This window comes from Hakea prostrata, chromosome 9 (assembly GCF_041222555.1).
Source record: "Hakea prostrata isolate BN-2017 chromosome 9, UWA_Hpros_2, whole genome shotgun sequence".
In the NCBI taxonomy this organism is placed as follows: Eukaryota; Viridiplantae; Streptophyta; class Magnoliopsida; order Proteales; family Proteaceae; genus Hakea; species Hakea prostrata.
In genome coordinates, this window is record NC_142608.1 from 64,379,582 (window position 1) to 64,386,164 (window position 6,583).

The following is a 6,583-nucleotide window of genomic DNA, read 5'->3' on the forward strand; positions in this document are numbered from 1 at the left end:
AAATTCACACAGCCCAACTCTATTAAAGCCCATTTATTATCTATCCTCCAATTATGGCCCATTTATACTTTAACACGCAGCCCAACGCTTTTAAAGCCCCTGGGTGTATGAATGTTATGCCATGCCCATGTTTATCGCCGATTCATCATTCTGGTTTTACATTTTCACCCCCTAGGGCCTAGGCCTAACGAACTCGGAATCTTTGACTCTCCTGCTGCGAGGCCTGTTGAGTGAGAGGAGCTACATGTACCGAGTGGCGGACAATGGGAAGTGGGAACTGAACTGAAACTGGGTTTCTGGTATCTTTAAGATTATTGAATTGATAAACAACGGAATTGATTATTTCTGGGTTTCCGTTGTTGTTGAACTGGGTTTTTGGATTTGCTGGAGCTCAATATTGATGATGAATGGCGTCTAACGCGTCATTGATGCTAAGCCGAAGTAGACAAGCACCATCTCTGCTTGTCATTTACTCTCGCCTTTTAGAGTCGAACAACAACGGATACCATAAATTATGCGGCTGCTTTTCCAAAAACCCTTCAGTTCATGGGCTTTGGCCATAAGAAGAGCTCCCACTCCTTGCCAAGCCTTGAAAATCTATGTTCAAATGCAGCGTCAATCCATCCCATTCGATAGCCACTCAATCTTGTTCACTTTGAAGTCTTGTACCCATTTGCTAAACCTTCATCTTATCCGTCATCTACATTCTCATCTCCTCAAAATCGGCTTCGATTCTCATGTCTATGTTGCTACGTCTCTTCTCAATTCGTATGTTGTTGCTTCGTTTGATGATGCACGTTTGCTGTTCGACGAAATTCCTCACAAGAATACTGTCACGTGGAATACTATGATCACTGGCTATTTCAGGTCGGGTGACGCTGACAAAGCTCGTCTGATCTTCGAAAGTATGCCTGATAGAGACCTTGCGTCATGGTCTGCCATGATTGCCGGGTATATGTGTAGTCTTGGTGACTGGGAACGTGGGCTGGCACTCTTTCGTGAAATGATGGTAAATGAGCCTTTCAAACCAGACCAAGTGACCTTAGGTTCGATGTTAGCAACATGTGCTCATATGGGTTCTCTTGGATTGTTGTTGGGCAAATCAATGCATGGTTTTGCATTGAAGAACGGGTGGCAATTGAATGTGTCGCTTGGGACAGTTCTGCTCGACATGTATGCTAAGTGTGGACTTTTGAAGAGCACTTACCTGATTTTCGAGAGGATGGAGGAGAGGAATGTCCTGTCTTGGAGTGCAATGATCTGCGGACTGGCTCAGAACGGACGTGCAGAAGAGGCTCTCTCGATGTTTGAGAAGATGAAAGAAGCTGGGATTAGACCCAATGAGATCACCTTCACGGGGATTCTTAGTGCATGTACACATGCTGGGTTGGTCGATGAAGGCCAGAAATACTTCCGTAGTATGGTGGAAGATTATGGGTTGGAACCAAGGATTCAAAATTATGGGTGTATGGTGGATTTATTAGGCAAAGCAGGGTTGTTAGAAGAAGCTTATCAAGTCATCAAGACAATGAAACTTGAGCCAAATATCATAGTGTGGAGTTCTTTCCTGGCTGGTTGTAAATTGCATAAGCAGTTTGAGATTGCTGAGAGAATCATTGAACAGATTTTGCAGGTTGTGAAGCCAGACAACGATGGAGGGGTTTATTCTCTAATATGTGATATATACGTTTTGAATGAGAAATGGGATGATGCGGAAAGGGTGAGGAATTTGATGGTCAATCAAAATGTGAAAAAGGTCCGAGGATCAAGTTTCATTAGTAGTGGAGCAACATGGGAATCAGTAAATTAATTTAATTTGTTTCTCAAAAGAGTCTGGCTAAGGATTCATGATTTTCCTAGACGTTCCCAGTTTTTGTGTCTGGTCCTGTATCTATCTGGATATCATTTTGTTAAGCTTTTATATCTGCCTCCAGAAAGCAAAATTTAATGAATTTCATACTAGTTTTTGGGTTCTTTCCATAAAGTTAAGGCATTATAACTTTTAGAGCAAATTGCACTGGCACCCCAAAATGGAGGCTTGAAAGCACTGACACACTACTTTATGTTGCGCAATTTTGCTCTATTTGTTGTCCATTGGGTAGACTCTCTTTGTATTCGTTCGCGATGGAAAAATACATTATGTAACCTTTAAGGAAGGAAATGGGCTTCTATCACAAATAAGTATTATATGTGATAGTAATGGTTTTCCATAACATAAAATGGGATACTAACAAAGACACATTTTTTATTCCATTGCCCCTGTTGGTTACATGAATGGATTTGAAGTGAAATGAGATTTCAAATCTATAGATTCATGGTTCAAAAAATTAATCGTTTGGTTACTTGAATCTAGTGAAAGAAATCTATGAATTCATCATGAAAACTGCTTGGTTATTTGAATATGTGGAATGAAATCTATGGATTCATCTTGAAAAACTATTTGGTTATCCTGAATCTGTAGATTTGAAACCTATAGATTCATCTTGAAAAACAGTATGGTTATCTGAATCCATGGATTCCAAAAATTTGACTTTATTAATTTGGTATATTTTACATATGAAAATAAAAAACTTTCAAATAATAAATATGCATCCACTTATAGATAGCTCTTGTGACTTCTCTCTATGTAAAGGGCTTCCAAGTTTAATTGTGCACCATCAATTAGTGGGCATTGCATAGGATTTAAGAGGATTGAAATCCATGGAAAGGGGAACTAGAGCCCTTTCTATATGTCTTCTGCTACTTGAAAAGTAGGGAAGGTTTTTGGTGCATTTCAGACATCATTAGTGTTGTGTAAGAATCAAGGATAATCGAACCTAACAAAGTGTTGAATTATATAAACAGCTATTGATCAAAAAACCCAAAGCAACGGAAATAATTTATATGTTAAAATGAAGATATAGAAGAAATTCAATAAAAATTGAATTTTTATTGCAGATTTCATTCATTTCCAATTGCAAGGTAAATGTTAGTTGTTTTTCAACGTGCACCTCTCAAGCTTTGGAACGTTTTTCAATAAATTTTTAGATTTTGTGGTTTCAAAACCCATATTTGAATGCAACCCCTTATTTGAAATTCAGTCTCTCGTTGCAATTGTCGCAAAAAACCTTGTTATTGCATTCGTTTATCTATAACAGTGTGCAATCTTTAACCAAAAACCCTCAAAAATTGATTTTAGCTCCTACCATCTTTAATGTATAATTCAAGGGAAGGTATGCTTGAGTCAAAATCACAACTGGAATCGAATCACACTAAATCAAGGGAGGGGTTTGGTTGGTTAATGATTATCTTTATAATTTGGGTAAATATCACTTACCTCCCCTCTTAGCTGGACAAATAGCACTTACACCCCCTCTTAGTCGGATAATATCACTTACTCCCCTCTTACCTAGCAAATATATCAAACATCTCCCCTCTGTTAATTTTCTCTGTTAAATTTAACTTAAATCACCCTAACAATTAAAATACTAAATTACCCTCAATTAAAATAATTATTATATCCAAAACACCATAGGTAAAACTCAAATTATCTTTAATTATTAGAAGACCAACATACTTTTTATTTTATTTTAAATATTTATCAAGCAATTAAAAAAAAACTAATGATTTATTTAATCAGTTAAATTTAGCGTGTAATGTTCACGTTAATTTTTACCTAGCGTGTAATACTCTTTTTAAAAAAATATTTATTAAACATTTAAAAAAACCCAAAATAGTAGTAAGTGTTTAATTTTATCAACATACCTTTTTTTTTTTTTTTTTTTTTTCTAATTGCATTTTTAATTTTACTTGATAGTAGTACGTGTTTTAATAATTGTTTGAGAAAATTTTAAAAAAATAAGAAGGTATGTTGGGCTTTTAATAATTAAAGATAATTTAGATTTTAACCGTGGTGTTTTGGTCATAATAATTATTTAATTGAGGGTAATTTAGTATTTTAACTGTTATGGTGATTTTTGTAATTTAAGATAAATAAAACAAATATTTTTAGCTAAGGGTATTTTGGGGTTTAAAAAAATATTTAATAATAAAAGTTAAATTTAACTGAGAAAGTTAACCGATGAGAGGTGTTTGATATATTTACTAGGTAAGAGAGGAGGTAAGTGATATTATCCAACTAAGAGAGGGTGTAAGTGCTATTTATCCAACTAAGAGCGGAGGTAAGTGATTTACCCTTATAATTTCTATCCCTTTCAAATGGTTATCTTACTATAATCGGGGTCTACCACATAGGGTGAATCAGACTAATTGGGTTGGGTTTCAATATGAAATAAAAATTAATGTGGTTTGAAACTATTTGATATTATCTCCATTGGGCAAAGAGGGTAAAGTGTTTAATGTCCACAAGGCTTGCATATGCTGAATTGCTGATGGCTATTAGAGGAAAATGTTACCTAAAAAACAAAAAGAAAAAGGCTATTAGCGGAAAGAGGAAGGAAAGTTAACATTGAAAGGGAAACTCCTCAGTGGTCACTAATCCAATTTATCAGTCATAAATACAGACTCAATAAATACAATATACTGCACAAAACGACAAGAGTTACTTTCTTTTCTTTTATAACTTCTCTCCCTCATCTCTTGCTGTAGTTGATCGATGTGGGATTTTAACACTAACATGTCACCTGCGCATTGGCCTGTCTTGATTTTGGTAACTAGCGATCAAAAAAGAAGAAGATCCCAGATAGCATGGAACAGAAGTGTCTGGGCTATGTGCAGAACATATTGTCGCTCACTGCAAAGCCAAATCCTGCTGCTCTTGTCTCAACAGGGAAGACTCACAAGGAGTTAAACCAACCCATCGGTCCTCATGACCATGCAAAGCCTGCCACGAATGTGCACATCATCACCACTGTAATGAGAGCTTCTGTCGCAGTTAAGGTTCCAGGGTCTTTAAATACTTCAATAGGATAATCCCAAGGATGGACTACACAAATTACATTCAAATTCAACAGAAAATTTGTTTAGTTTCCATCCCCAGGAGTTTAAAAAATCAAGCGTAAATGGGGGAAATTTTTGCTTCTGAAAGATGATCTTGCCAGTCTCAAGAACCTGGGTTTTTATTCAGTTCTAGGTTCTTAATTATGTCTTAAAGAGTTCCATTGAAAACCAGGTAGTAAGTAGATTAAAACCACTATTGATACCATTGAAAAGCTAGAATTTGTATAATTCACCTGGGTGAAGAACATTTGAGCGGTTCCTTGAAGGAGTAATTTCCTTCCAACCTTGTCAACGACAATGAAAGAGTCAGAAAATCAGAAACCACTGGCCTTTTGAAATTATCTGGCTTAGAACTAGGTGATGAAAGAGCAAGAACTGTCTTTGCTCTGTGGGAAGCGGAAACTCCAGCCAATACACCAACTCTTGCATCCTGGTGAGGTAAAGTAGCAATATAGATCCATTAGGCTTACCAATGACGCTGCGCAAAACATAAGAAATATTATATGAACCAACAGTGTAAGCTATACCACTGTGACTGTGAAAGTAGGAGCAGAAGAGTCATCATCTTCTTTGGCAACAGACATGAGAGGAAGCCTTAACCTATCCAAATCATTTTCTTTCATTTCTACAGACACAATTCCTAAGCCATGCTTACTTAAGAATGCCACTGCTTCAGACTGGTAAGAGATGCTGCCATGACAAGGTTGCCTTCCACATCCCCATCTTCATCATCTACCACAATCACAAACTACAGAATGACTGCTGGTAACAATGAAGAATTGTTCTTGAAATCCATGGTTTGGAAGAGTACAGGTGCATAGAAAAAGATGGTATTGATTCCTGCAAACTATGCAAATTACAATTGTAATCACCAATGCAGGACAGCTGGAAAGTCTCATGAGTTTACCATATGGGTTCTCCACTTGCCAAGCTACCTCACAGGCATGAATGATCTGATCGAATTCGTCATCAATCTTTTCAGAACCTCTGATCTTCATTAGGGTTGATCTCCCTTGTTCTGACTTCTGGTGCTCAATAAAAGACGGTTTGCTGTTTCAGTGATGACCATGGATCCCACAGCAAGCATAATCGAAGGCACATTGCAGTTACTGTCCTCATGTGCCACAAATTTATGCAAATAATGAGAAGAAGAGCTTTACACCTGTGCCCAGCATGCTGGAAAATAATCCAGGAAGAGAATTTGGCATTCTTGTACCAACATGATCCTTCTTTTTACCAATCTGAAACATAATATAGGGCACTGAATCATCAGTTTCTTTTATCATATCATAAAATATCAGATATATGGATTTCCAAATAACAGACTAGAGCCGCATTAATATATTCAGACTTCATTTAAGCCAACAATATAGAGAACTCAGAAACACTGTACAGCATATATGCAGTAAAGGAAGACAGGAATTTCTGAGTAATTAGAAGAAAATTGTTGCAACTTGTTACCTGATCTACAAATGTTGTAACTTGTTACCTGATCTATCTTCCATACTGAATCAGGGGATCTGCAGTTAGAGACATTGACATGACAACACAGGCCTAAAGAGCCCCATAAATAAAGAGACACAAAATAAGCAAACCCAACACATATCCTGTGCTGATTACCAAAAAAAAAAAAAAAAAATTCACA

General features: G+C 36.7%; 1 pseudogene; it reads left to right on the plus strand.

The window, feature by feature from the left end:
- The first annotated feature begins 233 nt into the window (after positions 1-233).
- LOC149006098 (pentatricopeptide repeat-containing protein At5g66520 pseudogene) lies at positions 234-2,095 on the plus strand (annotated as a pseudogene).
- The last annotated feature ends 4,488 nt before the right edge of the window (positions 2,096-6,583 follow it).